Raw genomic sequence first — 19,052 nt, 5'->3', positions numbered from 1 at the left:
ACATCTGTCTTGATTTTTAGTCCTCCAGTTTTATTCTCATTAGTCAGAATCATTCTGTTTCATTATTTGTATCTTTCTATGAGTTGAAGTAAATTGACTGATCTGTAATTCTTCAGCTCCTCTTGCCCTATCCTTTGAAAGATGAGCATTGCAAAGCCCCCTTTAACTGCTTGTTACCTCACTTTTCTTCCATTATTTCTTGACGGTAACTTTGAACAGCCTTGAGATTTATTCACTCCTTCTTTAATTTTCCTAATATTGCACCTAGCCAGCATGAAACATTTAGCTTCCATTTGAATTCTCCAACCTGTCTTTATTTACTCTAAGCCAAGAATTCTTTTTAAGGAGCTGTCTAAAAATGATTTTAAAAGATCCAGTTTCCATGGCACTATTTTTTGATAGATTTTCTTCTGTGTTGGGCAACCTTTTCCTTAGTTTTTATAACTATTTCTTGATATCCTAGATATCACCTGTGAGATGTGCTTCAGTTTGTACCTTGGCCTATTTGATTTGTCTCTGTATGCATACAGTATTAATTTATAGCTTTTATGTAACCTACTCTACTTTCCACTTTCTGTATGCTTCCTTGAGGTTGGAATCACAGAACAAGACATCCAGATCTGATTCTGACTACTCATCCTAATTCTTCCCGGCAGTAGGATAGGTTATCTTTCATTCCTGGTTTGTTCCTTGAAGGATTTGCCAGCTTTCCTTAATCGCTTTTGTCATTAGACTTGCCTAACAAGTCCCTGAGTTTATCGACATTTATTTTGCAGTAAATGTTTTGTTTCCTTTATTTGTACAGACTAGGAGCTCTGCCATTTTATGGTCACTCCTCCTAAAATTGCTTTAATACTGTAATGCATGGAGAGGCTTCAGTCTGGAAAAGTCTCCCATCTACTCGCTTTCTTCATCTCTGTATCAAAGGGCATCCTAGGACCTCAAGGGACACTGCGTCTGGCTCTGCCTACTCCACAAGTACTGCTAAAAATTCTCTCTCATTGTCATGTCTTCTTTGTAGGGTGATTCTTCTGGTTATTCATAAAAATTCCTATTTATATGATCTTGTAGCCATGGCAGCACTTAACGCCTTTTTCATGCATTCTCATTACTCTTATAATTCCTGCACTCTGTAATTCAGCAGAGACCTTTTGCTCTTACATATTTCCTCCCTTATTGACCTATCCATCTCCTGTGGAGATTTCATGGTCTTTTGTGTTACAACATGTGAATAATCTCATGAAGTTGCTGCTATATCAATCAGATATAACTGTTATTCTTTCTAGTCCCTCTCATTCACCTTCTATTTATTTTTAAATGTCTACAAATGTATAAGATCTTTGGCAGATTGATACACTATCCTGTTTATTCCTCTATGAAACTTTTACTAATAATCTAAAACCTCACTTCTACTTATAATAATCTGTGCTAGATCAATGTTAACAATGGTATTATCTCTGTGAAATATGGCATTCTGGTAATGAATTCAGGCTTGTTAGCCTGGTCAACATAATGAAATCACTGTGATACTCTGATATGAAGTTCATAGCATAACTTTATGTGGTCCACTTTTCTGAAAATGGACCTAGGGTGAATTCTCCAAACTTAGTTTATTACCTTCTTGTGGGTCAGGCATGGACTTGAACCTTTTAAAATGTAGAATCAGCCTGGAATTTCAAAAAGTCAATGGGCAGGATAATAAGCACCAGGCATCTTAACTTCTTAGCACTTTTAAGAGAAGCAAAGGTGAAAAATTATTTCCTGGGAAGTAAACACAGAAGAAGCATCTTTAAAAAAGTCCTTGAACACAAAATACCTGTGAAGCAAGATTAATTAGCTTTATAACTGTCAGTTTGATTAAGAACAATGTCATTTGTTTCCAGGAGCTTCTGTAACTTTTTTTCTTTCTCTCTAAGCCTAACAGTGTTAATGTTGTACTTATTGTTTCTTAATTTTACTCTCATCTTCGTGACACTGACTAATCATCCAAACACTATCTGCTACTGCGCCAGAGCCTCCTGGGTAATAACAGTGCCAAAGCTTGATAAGTGGCTGCCAGATAAAGTGCATGTTGGTTCAGGAGAAGCTGTGCCAACTGTAATGCAAAAAGTAATGAATGAAGGCAGCAAAAGACTATAAAAATCACTTTAACTTTTGGTTATTGAAACCATGCATGTTCAAGTAAATCAAATGTTTCAAGAGGCAATGCAGCCTAATTTTATTTCCCATCAAATGAGACAGCACCCAAAAGAATGCTATTTTTCTATATACCAAGAACTCTGTTGTGACCTGTAATGATTAAGTCTTTGCTCTATATAGCTATTTTACTATTTATAAAAGATGAGTTGGTAATTGAAGCCTATTTTTGAATGAAAGAAAATATACATAATTTCAAAACTTAACACAAAGTCAATAAAGATGTAGAGACAGAATTGCAATGTCTACATGTTCTCGATCAGAAGTAGTGGCTAATCAGAAAGAACTGTGGTGAAGTAAGATCAGAGTACTTTTTTAAAAAAAATGTGCTTTGGAGGGAGGAGAGAGATTAAGAGGGGCAATGAATTGGATTCTGTACATGAGCAGAAGATAACGTCATTCACAGAATCCTTTTTTTGACAGCTTTGCATAGACTTAATGAGGAATAAGAAGCTTCAGGATACTTCCTAATTCAATATATTTGCCTTTGTTAGAGAAGATCCATGAACTCAAGGCACATTGATCATTCTGTTCATGAAGGTCACTTAGTTCAGGACATCTGTACAGGGCATGTACAAAAAGTCTCCTGTTTTGACAGACCTGTTCAGGCCAGGAAGACAGTCCTTGAATATTTAAATTACTGGGTAGTTCACTAAATGAAATAGTAGCATGTATTCCAGGTTATTCTGGCCAGCAGAACTGTGCTCAAAGGGACTGAAGCAGCAATACTTTGAGAACAGGTAGCAAAGAGAAGGAATGGGGAATGATAGCTGTGAAGGAGAAAGTTACTTTTGAAAGGTTTACATTAGACTTTTCCATTGCTCTTCAAACATATCAGGGCAGACTGGTCAGGGCTAATCAGTGTCCTTTTAATAGCTGCTCTGCTGTCCTATCAGTAAAGAAGAGGAACAGAGAGGGAAGTTTCTGCTATAAGCAGTGTTACAATCCATTCGCAGAAAGGCAAAACTAGTTCAAGAACAGCAAAGTTTGCTATGGGAAGGCTGTGTGGCCTTTGAGTGAGGGCTTCTGTGGAGTTCATCTATGTTCTTAGGCAGAGCAAACTAGCTGCATTTGTTTTGAAAATGTGTTCTAATATTTTCTCATTTGGGTTTTTAAATCAGATTTTAAAATTAAATCTCATCTGAGGGTTTAAATCGGGTGAAGCTGGTGCTCTGGGTTGGGTCAGATTCACTTCTATCTTTTCAAGAGCATGGAAAACTTTCAGAGGCAGCATCTGCTTAACCTTTCCCATTGCTTTTGTGAAAAAGGATGATTTTTTTGATCACCGAATATGCTGGGTATTACATGTGTTATAAATTTAGGTCTCCTAATCCTACTTTTCTACAAATCAGCCACTCTGATATGTATATTACTAGGTAGCTGGGGTAATTGTTATGTTGGACAGACCAGTAAAATGCAGTGAAGCATGCGACAATAGCCACAAATGTCCATCATTAGATGTTTTATTACTGTATTGAAGCATTTAATTTGTTTGCCTGCAAGGATAGAATCTCCTCTAGGCTTAGCAGAGTTTTGATTTAAATGCCTCTGGGGTCAAGTGCATGTCATGATAAAGTTCAGGAGCTCTATGAAGTCATCTAGTTTCCATCAGTCAGTTTGACAGAATGCAGCTCCCTCCACTATCACTATTCCCTTATAGTCCCTGCACATACATTATTAAATGTTCTCTTTCCTTTTCTCTCCCCCGTTAATGACTCTTCTTAGCTCATCAAAACTGTAGTGTGTTGAACTTTGTATCTGCCTTCTCTTGCACTGAGTTCCCCAGGAACAAATCCTGTCAAAAGTGCAGGATGAAGGGGGCTATCACGTCTGCCTGTAACCATTTTCTCTTGCAAATTTTTTTATTACAGTTATGGAAACTTTTGTGAGTCATATACCTGTAATACCACTGAACCCTACTGTCCTCACGCTGCACATCCTTTGTACAGCCAGGCTAACTTAAGGATGGCAAAAGGGGCCCTCAAGGAACATCTTTGCTTAGTGAGGCCCCCTTTGTGTGCGTGTTCATGCTCATGACATACCCTGGTTCTTTTATGTTTGTGCAAAACTATCTTTAAAGCCTTTGGAACTAAGGAACAAATTGAAGTAAAAATCAGACTATCTTCTATTCTAGCCATTTCATTATAGATAGTTTTCACAGTGGTGGATGGTTATCAGCAGGAGCCCTAAAATCAATATTAAATCTAATTATAAATATATTCTTAAATTGTCTTGAAAAGCAGAAGGGTGGAATGACCTCATTTGTAGATAATATAACATTTTTCAGATAGTCTATCTAAAGCAGATAATGAAGAGAAGTGTGAGTTTCTTAGAACACTGTCTGACAAAATGGCAGGTGAAGTGCAACGATGAAAAATGTGAAAAATCATGGAACACATCCTATAGTGGCCTATCTATCTATGAATACACACACACATTACATCTACAGCATAGGGTCCCAATTTTTCTTTCACTGTAATCACTGTTCTGTGCTGATATTCTGGCTATTAGGAACAATATCAAATTGTTCTGATTTTTAAAATCAGTAATAGCTTTTCAAATACCCTCAGCCCAGTCCTTTCAGACACTGTTTATATGTAACTATTAAAAGCACAAAATGAAAATTATTTTATTTTGCTTGTGGGGGAAGACCAACGTTATTTACTTTGACAAATAAGAATGACGTAATATTGTGCATCTCTATATTGATTCTTTCTGTAAAGCTTTCAGGACTCTGAATGTTACATTCCTTCTCTTATTCTGCACTATTAGAACAAACTTTCTGAAAACTACTGAATACCCTTCTCAAATTAGAGAAGGTCTCTGTTACGTAAGACATCGTGCCATAGTGTGTTTTTAAAGTAATTTCAATGGTTACACTCTTTGCTCTGAACAAGATCTAGCTGCTCTAGCCACACAGGTGCAATCTACTCTCCGCAATGTCTAGAGGTACCAGCTGGAAAGCTGAATATCAGGAATTTGGTGCTGGAGCTCTGACATATTTTCCCAGTGGCATCTATCCCTGCTGCTCTTAACATACAATTTTTACTGCATTTGTTTTCTAATTCATTATAAAGTTTACTCTGCTGACAAGTAAATGTATTTCAATGATTTGCATTTAGGTTGAAGTCTCTCCTTTTGTTTGTATGAGAGCACATAAGACAGGGCCTTTGGAGTTTGACAAACTGGCACTTGACAATTTGCTACTGGATGCCATAGAGTTAGATTTCGCTGATTAATCCTCCTACCTGTCGGTATAGAATCATTCTTGGTTTTATATCTCATTGTATGTTAATAATCCAAGAAAATTGTTATGATATCTTTTAGGTCACTTCAATAATTTGTATCTGATGCTAACATTTTTCCCTAATATTCTACCAAAGTTTGGCATCAGTATTTCCCATCTCTCATTTTTTTCTCAGTCTGTTGCACTTTCTTTGTGCCATGGGAACCTTGTTGATTAACCTTCTAAATGTGCCATGTGCTGTGCTGTTTATTTAAAACTATAGCAGCATACAAAGAGGAATCAGGAGAGGAAAAGAGAAAAAAGTTCTAGAGGTAAGGGGAGGGAGGTAAGTAGATAGTGGCTTTTTAAAATATTTTCTTTATTCATAAGAGTATCTTGTTTTCAAGACAGAAAAAAAATCTCCTTCTGTGCTTCTATGCTTTAATTTTTACTAGTGTCTGTTGATAATACTTACTAGTTAAACACCTCTTAAAAGGTAGGAAATAAGCATCAGAAAATGAACTGGGTAGGCTGGTGTATGGATTTGTGGTACGTATGGTGCCTTGTCAGAGGAGGTGAAACACTGTAAGCTCATTTTTATTCAATCCCAGGAATTCAGAAAGGTATCAATAAAAAAAAGAAGTCAAATACAGGACTGAATGAAATTTTAATTTAAGATGACCACAGATATAGAGTATCAAAGGAATAGTTTGCATCCAATTAGTTGCTAGGAAGCAAAAAACCTCACTGCAAATCTCTAGAAATCAATGTTAGACCATGGTTAGCAATGCCTCTGGTAATCTTGAATGCAATGATTAATGTATAGCTGAGGAGGTGACATTTTATGTCAAAACATAGGAGCAATTTTAGTATACCAGTGCCTTTTTGGCTCAAATGATGGTGATGGATTCCATTCTTCAGGAATACTTCCAGCTATCACAAATGAATGCCTGGCTCTTTCAGGAGAAATGCTGAAATAAATCTAAATAAAGTATCTAGCTGAAAAGAGAGAAAATGGGTTAGTTCTATTCCAGGTGGGACAATCATAGTGTCTTTAAAGAAAAAGAGATCATCTTGCCCACTGATTACTTGTGCCATGAGCTACACAGCCAGAAATTATAATGGGCTTCATTGGCATTGCAATACGCTATTTTACAAATCTGAAGTATAACAATCTGAGAGTGTAGCAGTAGGTAAAAGAACATGGCAATGTGTATTCAATGTAGAATGTAGAAAAGTAGAAATCGGAGAGTTAAAAAAAAAGGTTGCCATATCTGCATAGAAAGTAAGTTGTGATTGTGTCCATGCTAGGCTGTAATGAAAAAAATCACCTTTGTAAGAAAATGACCTGCCCAGAGCAAATGTAGATGATGCTATAATTAAAGAAACAAAAAGTGCATAACACCAGTTCACGATCATGCTAATCAGGATACCATTAATACAACTGTCCTAGAAGCTGAAGCATAACATCTAAGAGATAGAATGAAGGACGTTGGTGAGATTCACAATGAACATTGCATAATATTGGCCACGCAATTGAATTTTCAGATATTTTAAGGAGACTGCATATTAGTACTAAAGGTGGTTAATGCGTGGAAGTAAGCTGTTCTATTACCAGAACCCAGTGCTAGCAGGCATTGCCATGGCATTAGTCAGAGACTGTGCTGTAATTAAATCTACACTAAGTGAACTGAGAAAGAGGTCTGCATGATATGATTTAAGTTTGATGAGGAAATACAGTCATTCCTTGGATTTGACCAGAGGTACCACATAGCTAAACCAGGCAGAATTCAAGCTTCTAAGACAGAAAAGTCTATGAGTTTGTTGAAGAAGGAAAATGAGTTTGATAATGAGCTGAGCTTCCTCTATACATTTCCATCACTTATCAGTCCTATGTGTGTTATATAAACCCATGTCTGCTACCAGATACATTTCAGTATCTGTGTTGGGAGATCGTACTATCTATCTCTTCTGTCTAGACTGGAGGATGCAAGAAGAGTGATTTGCTTAAATGTGCTGCAATGCTTTGATGTTTTCCACAAATATTTGTACCTCCATGTCTTGTTCAGCACAAGCTAAAAAAAAGTCCCCTAGAAAATGATAAGAAAAGGAGGAACATGAGGTATAAGAGTTGTTCATATATTTAGTTATTGATATATTGTAAGAAAGTGTTATATGCACAAATGGCAACATATACATGTATAATACATACAAACACACACATATATAACAAATAGAACAAATATTTGTACCTCCATGTCTTGTTCAGCACAAGCTAAAAAAAAGTCCCCTAGAAAATGATAAGAAAAGGAGGAACATGAGGTATAAGAGTTGTTCATATATTTAGTTATTGATATATTGTAAGAAAGTGTTATATGCACAAATGGCAACATATACATGTATAATACATACAAACACACACATATACAACAAATAGAAAATATAATATGTCCAGTCCAGCTGGTTCTCTACATTTTATGTGGATGTTTATATCAAGTGCTGAAAATACATGCTTGTGTATACTAGGGTTCATCTTCAAATGAACAATTGATGTAGCTTACAAACCGACAGAATCAATAGAATCAATAGAAAAGCACATAGTGCTGTAGAAATGTGTGGAAATCCATAAGGCCTGTGCTTATAGTATGAGACAATGCCCAAGTTACAGGTGCTTCTTTCAAAATGCTGTTAAGAAAAGAAAAAAAAAATACTTTCTAGTCATTTGAGCAGATAGGTTCTGGTCTCAAGAGTCAAAAGAGTTGGAATAAGATTTATGACATTCTTTACAAATGTAGTCACACGATTCCCACCGTGTTCCTCAGCCCATTGCCTTGTGTCTCTCCAAAATCAGGTCATAAAAGACTTACTGAATGTTGCAAAAATTCTCTGGTCACCTTCATGCATGACAGTTTCATTTTGTCTTCCTTCCTTCTTCTGCACACTCCAGACTGGCAGCATCTCAACAGCCAACACACTGGCTCTGCCAGAAGGGAAGGAATACATCTCAATCATAGAGAACATCGTGAAGGAGGACAAGTCGATCCAAAGTACAATCCTGTGAAGTTTTTTGGGGTAACACGGAGGCCAGAATGAGTGCAGGAGGTCTGATGAAACCCAGGGAGGGAGAAAATGTGTTGAAAAATGTACTGAGAAACAGTAAATGTTTTCACAATAGGAAATCTTACAAATAAAATCAGGTGGGAAATTCTGACTTGTGCTAGGCTATAGGGACAACCTGTGTCCCCACCACATGTGGGGTCATATCTTAACAAGCAGACATAGCAGAGACAGTGAAGAATTATAGTGGCATATGCGTAAATGCTGTTAAGGATTTCCCTAGGGCTGTTTTAGCATTGAATGCTATCACCTTGGCCACATGTCCTGCAATTAGGTTTGGCTGGTAGAGTAAATTTCAAAGTCCACCACCTACACAAGTATACCCTGAGCTGAAAGACAATCTGTGGTTTTGTATGGACTGTGGAGCCCTCAGAAGGCCTTGGTATGCACAGGATATTGAGACAGCTGGAGAGACACCACCAGTCTGATTTCAAGAGCCAAGATATGAGGTCTGACTGAATCAACCAGGCAGCTCTTGCTGGTTTTGGGATGGTGACAAGATTCAATGAGCACTGGGTAAGTCATGTCATGCCCTGCCTTGAAAGCCCTAATTCACAGGCATCATGGCTGTACATGCATGTCCCAAGATTATGCAGAGGGGGACAGTGCACTGTTCTAGGCCTTACATGTTAAAAGCATGTAACTTTTCCAGCTTACATAGCCATACATGATCCTGCAGGTGGAGGGCAGATCTCATGTCTCCTGAAGCCATTGTAATGTTCATGAATGTCTCTCAGACAGACTTGTAGGTCTGGTCAGATGGCTACCACCACCATAGTTGAATGACAGATTTGGTTTAAAATAGCCAGTTTCCAGATGGTTGTTGAAATCTTTTCTCAGATGATCTGATATAAAAAGTCCTGAAGGCCCTGCTTCAAATTATACCCACTGTCTTGAAGATAAGGTACCTGTGAACATAGGAAGAAGGAAAAATAATATTACACCTCCTTCATCTTTTAAAACATGTAATCGTAGAGTTAACATTAGTGTAAATAAAGGAGCCCTTATAAGCCACCCTATGGACACATAGTAAGCAAAGTCAATAGGAGTTAGGTGTCTGAGCCCATCTTACCTAAATCCCCATGAAGAATGTACTTTGATATGCTTTCCTGCCCCAGTGCAGGCTGACTTCTTTGTCTTCAGTTTCACTTTGATGTGAGTCAGATGTGGGTTTGTGGTCACTAAGATGATGTATGCTTTTTGGCAGGGAGGTGTCAGTGAGTAGGCAACCTGCCTGGCTGCTAGTTGCCTTATGCTTCTGCAGCAAGGCATCCTGACTTGCCACTTGCCATTCCGGGCACTAAATCTTCATACTGTAGTTTGGTGGTGCTTAATGAGAGGTCAGTGTTACAGAACACTTAGCACAAACTGGTATTTAATAAGGAAATGGGTAAGCTAACAGATATTACAGGAAAAAGCCTATGATGCAGCAGGAAAGACTTTCACCTCCTCTCTGGTTGCTAAACACAGATATGACTAGCTGTCTGAAATATTTCACCAAGAATACTTCAAAATGTCTGCTTGCAGCATCACATGGCTGGATGCATTTTTCTTCAGCGCATGAATGATCAGTAACACTCAGAATATGGAAACACCCCGTTTCCCATCAGTCTTGTCTTTTCTACCTTCCTTTCTGCTTCCGTGTGATGCTTGGTCCGTCCTGCAGCGATGTCTGAGCCGTTTCTTGCCTGCAGTACCTTCTGTTTCAGAACTTGGATATTCTCGATCCATTTCCTTTTTTCCTGCTCCTTTTCTGAATTAAGTTGAAGCTTAGCCTCATTCTTCTTACTAGACTGATGCTTTTTCCGTAACAACCTCACAGTGAATGGCAGTGTCACTGGAGACAGCTGCCTTTTGCATCCGTGGTCTCCCGTTCTTCACAGGAACACTGTTACAGCAAAAGGTTTTCCCTTGCATCATACTTCATACTTTTCCTGATTATTTTTTTTTCCACAGCTTTTGCACGTATACACACTGCTGCAGCTTTTTACTTAGTGACTACCCAGAAGTTATTGTCTCAGTTTTTTGTTGAACAACATTTCAATTGCTGAGTTTCACATTATGGGTGCTGATGGGCTCTTTCATTAGTGTCAAAGAAGGGCATGATTGCAACACTTTCTAAAATCATTCTTTAAAGTAGCCTTTAATCAGATGGTCATTTTCCAGAAGGCTGTGGATATCCTGAACTCCCACTAATTATGGTCTATGAAATCCCAACAGTACACTTCCAACTGAATTCTGTCCACTATGATGCTCATCTGGGAAAGTACTTCATGACAATAAGCAGAATAGGTCTACTTGCAAAAATAGAGCTTCTTCAACCCCATCTGTAGCTTTGTGCCCTCAGGTGCCCATGTTACAGTTCAAGGTGCATTTTTTCAAGCAGGAAATTAAGGTTATCAGTGTATGTAGTCTAAATTCAGAAAATATCCTCCCAATGTTTTACTGTGATTATTTGCCCCTCTCCTCCAAATAGCATTTTGCCGATACACAGGGTTGTTTGCAACCCTGGTATTCGCAATCATTCTAAGGTAATGTCTCCATAATACAAAATCCTTCATTTCTGCTATATTTTTGTTGACTTATTATATAGAACTGAAAATGTTGGTTGAGTAACTGCAGCGGCTAAAGCAAAGAAGTGCTTAATTTCTCAGTCAGGTCCACAAATCTGACCAAATCCATCTGCCAATTAGGTATGTGCATGAAATGTATTAGGTTTTAGAAGTGCTGAGCCACCACATCTAAATGGGGAAGTACTCAGTTCCATTATGAAAAATACTAGGCAAATTTTTTAAGGTTTTATTTTTTAGGTTTTATTAAAAGTTTGTGAAGGTGAACCTGTTTCACATTCCAGCAGTAGAGAGACTTCTGAATGTTTCATTACTCAGCTGCTGATGCTGAAAGTACAAGGGAAGATAAACATTGCAGCGGAAAATCTCCTTCCTAATAGAGGATATTTTGTGGCTTGAAACATCATAATGCTTGGAACGTTTTGCTAAGCTGTCCTTATTTAGCCAGGATCCAGCCTAAAATACCAGCTGTGCAAACTTATTAACACATCCTTTTGTTTATGGTGACTCATTACACAAGGGCAACGTATGAACAATTACCCTTGTTAAAGAAAGTGCCATTCTGTTTAGTTTAATTATGTGAGATAATCTAAAAACATGAAAGAAATGCATGCACATCCATATAACTTCTACAAATCACTTTGCTGAATGGTGAGAACATTTCCATATTGTTTTGCCTACTCTACCTTAATGACAATGTAATTTCTGCTAGCGGTCTATTGGAACCATTTGATTGTAATGTACAGCATGCACTTTTGTGGGAAACTTGCATTAAAAAATAGCTTAAATTGTGGATTGTCAAGGTAACCACAAGAGATACGGCAATTTCTTTTTAAGAGATGACTAACAGAGTAGGCAAGCTATGCTTACACTGTCAGTCAGCCTAATTACAAGAATTCACTGCAGTTTTTGCCATGCCAGAGTAGGACAATTCTGTTTCTCATCATGCTTTCGGCAAAAGATAATGCCTGAAACTTCAGTTGGAGACAAAAATGTCCCTGTTCTATCTGATCAGTTCAGCAATGGTGTACAAACACCCTGAAAGAAATGTCAGGAAGGCTTAGCCTGAATACCTACTTCTGAATCTTTTTTAGCTGAGATTTGCACCAGATCACCCCAGGTTACTTGTTGACTGGTTTACCTTTGGCTCTTGGCTAGCTAAGTGAGAATTCAATAGGCTCTTCTAATGGCATGTTGCTAAGGATTAGGAAGGATCAGGCTTCATTCCTTACTCCCTAGCACTCCTTATAACCGGTCACATCTCTGTAAAAGCTTTGATGAGTCCTCCCCTCAAGATATCAGAGCTTTATCCCCTATTTTTACATGCACTATGCTATAAATTAAGTGACAGTAGGATGACGAAGAATGATATCCTTTGGTTCTAATGTACAGGTAGTTTAATGATAAGGAACAGGTATTTTTAGTGCAGAGAATTTCTTTATACATGAGTAAGCATTCAAATGAGACCTTTGTCAGCTTGAAATAATAAATTAATAGAAATGGTGTTGTATTTTTATGTTATTTTTCTGACTTTTTAAAAAGCTGAGCATCAGGAGATTAAAGTTTATTACCACAATCTTCCCAAGAATGAATAAAGCTATATAGGATATCTTTGCACTTCCAACCATTCAAAGTTTCTTTTGAGTTACTTTGAGGAGTCTCTATTAGTAAGAGACCAGTATGTGGATGACTAATCAGGCAGCACATCAGAAAGAACTGAGCTCTTCAGCATGTCTTTTCCGCCATGCCTCAAATTGAAAAGCGAAATGGGGAAAAGATCAAATATAATATTAGAGTATATAGAAATAAAATAAAAAATCTGAGAAATGTTTTGTAATGAAAATCTTTATAAATGCTTTAGATCCCACCATTACCTCTGCTCACTGCATTCCTTTTCCTCTGTGCGTCATCCTATTGTTATGCTTTGTAAAAGCTTGTTCTCAATTAGGGTACATTAGGCTATATAAGCCCTTCCTCTGTACTAAGGCAGTGTGTTCCCTTAGTTATATCTGATCCTACACCTCTAGAGTTAAAGCAGAACTGTTGCATGTAGGAGAGTTCTAAGTCCCTGAGCCTAAGGAAATCTTTATATTAGATACTGTTACTTGCTACTAGACAAACTTTACGTCATGTTGGTGGGATAATCCAATTAAAGCCTGATGTCTTACACCTCCTTAAATTCCACTATGAGTAGAAGTATGCCTCCATTTTTGCTCAAAATTGAGGAAATGGTTGCTGCGATACTTGAGGTTCCCCATATAGTAATAAGGCTTACTTAATCTAACAGCCTTTTAGGCATTATGGCTGTCTGTCCTTTCATTCAGGGTCAACTAAATCCCATTAAATTGCTAATCAGCCAGTCTAAACAGCTGTGATAAAATCCCTGCGCTGCTGCAAAAGAAACTATAGCCACAGAGCTATCTGAAAATACGCCAATGCTAGTTACTGGGCAAGATGGTTTCCGCTGGAATAAAATGATGAGTCAAAGCATGTCATTAAACACAGCACCATAATAGACAGACGGGAAAAGAAAACTTCACAAACGTTATCTTTCTGACATTTTCTAACTTCTGTGATTCTCTTAGAACTTAATCTCTAAACAGTGTTTGTTTGCTTATTCCCCTAGACCTGCAAGCAGTAGTCCCATTGGAACATCTGTTTCATATGCAGAGCGAAGACAGCGTACTTCATAAAGTATACAAGGACTTGGCTGTGTTATATAGGAATATAAAAAAAAAACCAAACAAAATTAAAACCCCCAGAAGAAACATTAAGGGATCAATTAATTTTCATTTACATGGAATTTACTTATAAAAATAAGTTAAGAGTCCCAAGTGCTTCCTCTGTCAAGCAAGGAAACAACTTGCAGTAGCCATAAAAACAAGTATAGGAGATCCAGTTAGAGATGGTGGAATTGTTTCCACAAGATTTTTGAAGTGCCAACTACTAACATACTTAATACTATTTCCATAGGATATCTATGAGTACTTGTGAAAGTTCCTCTCAGTTTGGATACAAATGTGTTACTATACATTTCTCACATTTTTCATTATTGCTATTTCAGATTTCTGCCTTGAACATATAAAAATAAAAACATGAGTATTTCCTTGCCCCTAGAGACCTTTGGTTTTCTATTTGGTTTAGAATCTTTACCTCTCTTTATATTTTCTTTCTTGTTTCTTATACCCTGTCCAGCTTCCACGCTGCTTGGGTGGTGCATGCTAATGGAGGTGGCTGTGGGAGCGTGATAACAAGTGTGATAACTCTGTGAGCAGTGGAACTGATGAAGCCTGGCTTCCTACAGATGGACTTTTTGCTGTTTATGGAGCTGCTAACTCCACGTGAAGTTTTTCATGCAGCTGGAGCGCTCGTACTAGCTCGCTCTTATACGGCTCTTCAGCATCTATAATAAAATTCATACCATGCTCTTTTTCTTGTCAGGGCACTAATAGGGTCATTCATCCAGACTATTTTCATGACACTTGTAGGTTGTTAATGCCTCTGAAGCCACTGTCCATCTGTCAAATTGGCTGAAATTGTTCAAAAGGTGTTAAATGGAAAATGTGGATAGACAGAGATGTATGTTTGTGTATAAAAACCCATGAAAACTATGATTTCATGAGCCTCATTCCTCTTGATAGCAGGACTAAAAGTGCAATCTAAGGTAAAATACAGAGTAGATTTTCCGGAGGTATCAGCTATAAGGAAACATTGAAAAAAGGGTGAGGGGAGGCAGGGTGGATGAGCTGCCAAAACATAAGAATCAGATGTTATGTTAGAAACCCAAGCATATCCTACCTGGCCTCCAGCAGCCTATCCTGAAGTGTTTTATGTAGCTTCTGTTTATAACTGCCCCTGCGGCTGTCTTTGATAGCCAGGTCATCTGAAATAGCAATAAATGTCTATATTTAGGCAATTGAATCACTCCCTTAGAATTCTGGTTCTTCAAGACAGTGACTATCTTCACAGAGATAACTACAAAGTGCCACTTTTACCGTTAAGCAAATGATAGCAGTAGTAGTCAACATAACTTCATCCCCTACCATCTCAATAGGGCCATTGCATTTGAGGCTTCTGAAAACAAGGATTTACAGGTTTTATAAAGCCAGGCAGTATAAATGGCTGATTCTGTTAATAGCATTTTCTGTCCTTTTGTGCAACTCTTAATTTCTTTGCTTCCTGTGAAGGCTTTCCTCCAAAGCTTAGAGCACTTCAGTACAGGAAAATTGCAAATCCTGTCCCTCAGGCTGAAAGTGGATGGCGCCATCTGTATAGGATATTTCCTTATTTATTATGTCTTCAGATTTCAAGTAACATGACAGGAGAGAAGGGATGTTAATCGTCACCCTCCACTTCTCCCTCAGGTCTGTAAATCTCACGAGCAGGATGCAGTTCCTTTTTGTAGGCTAAGGGCTCTCTTCGGAACTCTTCAGGGACAATGGGTCCTGGAGAGCTTCTTTGCTAACACTGCTTCTACTTAAATGTCATCTTTTTTAAAAGAAAAATATTGAAAATTGTGAGTGTTCAGGTGAAATCAGAAACTTCTTTTTCAGAAACAAAACAAACCCAAACAAAACAAAACAATACAAGAAGCTGCCCTTCCTGTTGAAATGGTTCTTATTTGGGGAAGAAGATTTCTGAAGATCACTGAGTGACAGAAAGGACGAACAAACAAATGAGCATGATTTCCAGTCTAAGGGAGTCATCTCCATGATAGTTACTATAGATATGCATAACTAGAATGCTCTGGATAAAATCTGTAATCTATGAAATTTGTCAAAGAACGGTTGGAACCCAGGACTTCTCACCCTTCCAGCTAAGTACCTTAGCACTGATAACTTGACCCACCCAATTCTTGTTTTAGATTTGTGGATTCCATAAAAAGAACCAGGCAACTAAAAGTTACATGTTTCTATGCTTAAATCCCTTTAGATATATGAGTTTATGCACTATGCACTATCTGAGACTTCTTTAAAATATTCTCACTCACAATACAGTCTCGCAAATCATGGCTGGGGAGCCTTATTCTTCAGACAGTGATAAATAGTCCTCCTTCACATGACTTGTTTTTGAGAAAATATAATCTATGTGAATCCTTCCAAGAGTAGTAAACCTCCAGCCTGTTCTCCCTTTATTTGTGCAATAGAGACATTTTGATAAATCAGCTTTACAGATGAAAGAACATGCTAATATACCCACATACTAATAAAATATTAAAATGAGAGTAATGAAAAGTTAATTCTTAAGCTATATTATCTTTGTGTTTAAGTCAGTAAGAAGATGTACTGCAATGAAAAGCATATCATGTCTGTAGGTCACTGGTGAGTGCTACAACTTCTCCCACCCCTTCTCATCCAGACAGCATATTTACATGTATTGTATAGCTTGAAAGCATCTCCAGCAATTTATGTATTCACCTGTGGAGGGCCACAGGCCTGTCTTCAGTGCGTCAGTGTAGAGGCAGTATTTTTACAGACTTTTCTGAAGCAAACTCAGACTTACTGCTCCCAACCGCTTTTGATGTTGTTTTTGCAGCAGTGATACCCAGTGATGCTCTTCGGTCCCGCTTTCCCCATTTATATTTGACTTTCATTACAGAGCTTTTTTATTCATGCAAACGACTGCAATTTTCTATTTGCAAGCTGTAATCCTCACAACTGTTTTCTCGTCTTCAAGTGCTTTCATGCAGTCTTTCAGGTTTGCTCATTCTTTCATAATTAGGCCGTATGCTTTCCTTTCTTCTTCAAAAATCTCATTCTTTTTTTCAGACATATTCTACACCATTAACTACCATGAAAGGTTTTAATTCTGTAGTAGTGCTATTGTCTCCTCTAACACTCAATCCTGGCTTTAAAATCTGTTCTGCTAATATTTGACCATATTACATTATTATTCTTTGCTGATGCTTAAAGCATGGCATACTTCTGCAGTTGCTCAGATGTCCAGTCTCAACCAATGGGACTTCAAATGTTTTATTGTAGGCCCTAATAAGAGGCTGGAAGTTCATGAGTCTTTGCTTATCTATAAAGATCACTTGAACTTAAAGCTATGTCCAGTCATTCAATATCATCTTGAGCTTACATCTCTTGAATAACTAAATATTTTGGCCAAAAAACTACTTGACTAAACAAGATGATCACTACTCAACTAAAGTGCAAGAAGGCAGCCTACAAATCATAGAAACAATAAGAGGAAATGAAGGAGAAGTATAAAAATACTGTTTGAACACTTGTGGCTGAAATTAGGAAGGCCAAAACCTTTGAGCAGGAGAAGTAACCTGTGAGAGACAGAAAGAGCAACAGAAACTTATTCTACAGTCAGTCCCGAATGACCTTAAGCACTGGACAACTTGACCAGCAGAAATCACATTAAGTTCAGGCAGTGCAGATGTCTGCACCTGGGACAGAGTAGTCCAATGCATCAGTGCAGGCTGGGAAGTGAATGGCTGAGTAGCAGCCTTGCTGAAAAGGGCCTGGTGTTTACTAAGCTGAACATGATCCAACACTGAGCTCTTGCTGTGAAAAAAGCAAACTGCACACTGGCCTACAATAGGAGATGTATGGCCAGCAGACAGAGGGAAGCTATTATTTCCCTCTGTTCAGTGCTGGAGAGACCACATGCAGATCCTGGGTCCAGTTATAGGCTCTCCAGTTCAAGAAAGATATTGAGGAATTGAAGAAGGTGCTGTAGATGGCTACAATGATGATCAGATAATGACTTTCTGAGGGGAACATGAGGATGTGGGCCTGTTTATTCCTGCAGAGGGGAGGCTAAGGTATCATAGAATCATAGAATATCTCATGTTGGAAGGGATCTGTAAAGATCATCAAGTCCAACACCCTGCTCCTCACAACAGTACCTAAAACTAAACCATATGTCTAAGAGTGTTGTCCAGACTCTCCTTGAACTCTAACAGGCTTGGCGCCATGACCCCTTCTCTGGGGAGCCTGTTCCAATGACTGACCACGCTCTCAGTGAAGAACCTTTTCCTAATGTCCAATCTGAACTTCCTCTGATGCAGGGATGGGACATCTAATGACTTACTCCTACTAGATTACACTAGATTACAAAGGTGATGGATCCAAGCTCTTCTGAATGGTGCCAAATGATGTAACAAGGAACATGGGCCACAAGTTGCAGCTTGAGAGGTTGTATATCCTCCATCCTTGAAAGATTTTGAGATTTGGCTAGACAAAGCCTAGGCTGACTCGACAGCCTTGGCAATACTTCTGCTTTGAGTGGGAAACTGTCATAGAGTACCTTCAGCATTCCCTTCCAACCAGCATTTCCACGTGCTCTATTGCTATATATTGTTTTTCTCTGTGGAATTCTGAACCAAGGTCATGGATTTTTATGTGCTTTCTCCTGACTGTGGTTTTTTTTTAATTGCCCTTTTCATTGCTTGACAAAATGCTATTTAATGAGAGAAATACACTAGTCTGCCCAATTCAGGATTTTTTTTTTTCTAATTAACATAACAAAGCCAGTGCAATAAGGCTGCATATTCTTGTCAAACCCTGAGTGTTGACTCATGTCCACTATTTAACACATGATATTGAATAGATTCTGTCACCTTAGATGTAGTTACCTGATATGATTTTCAGGAAGCTGTATCAGGTCATTTCTCAGTAGTGGAAGTATAATTACAACTATTCTCTTCTCTAGCTGAGACAAATGAGATATTTACTTATTATTACTTTCTGGGAAATCTGCAGAACTGGGTGCCTCTCTGAAGTGCCTGTACACTAATCCTTGCAGCCTAGGGAACAAACAGGAGGAATTAAAGATCTGTGTGCAGTTACAGGACTATGACCTTACTGGGGTCATAGAGGCATGGTGGGATAGCTCACACAACTGGAACATTGTGGTTGTTGAATACTAGCTCTTTAGGAAGGACTATCTGGGATGGTGAGGAGAATAGTAACCCTGTTTATGAGAGAGCA

The sequence above is a fragment of the Egretta garzetta genome, unplaced genomic scaffold, assembly GCF_000687185.1.
Source record: "Egretta garzetta isolate BGI_Z169 unplaced genomic scaffold, ASM68718v1 scaffold397, whole genome shotgun sequence".
NCBI classification, from domain to species: domain Eukaryota; kingdom Metazoa; phylum Chordata; class Aves; order Pelecaniformes; family Ardeidae; genus Egretta; species Egretta garzetta.
This window is presented reverse-complemented; position numbering follows the sequence as displayed.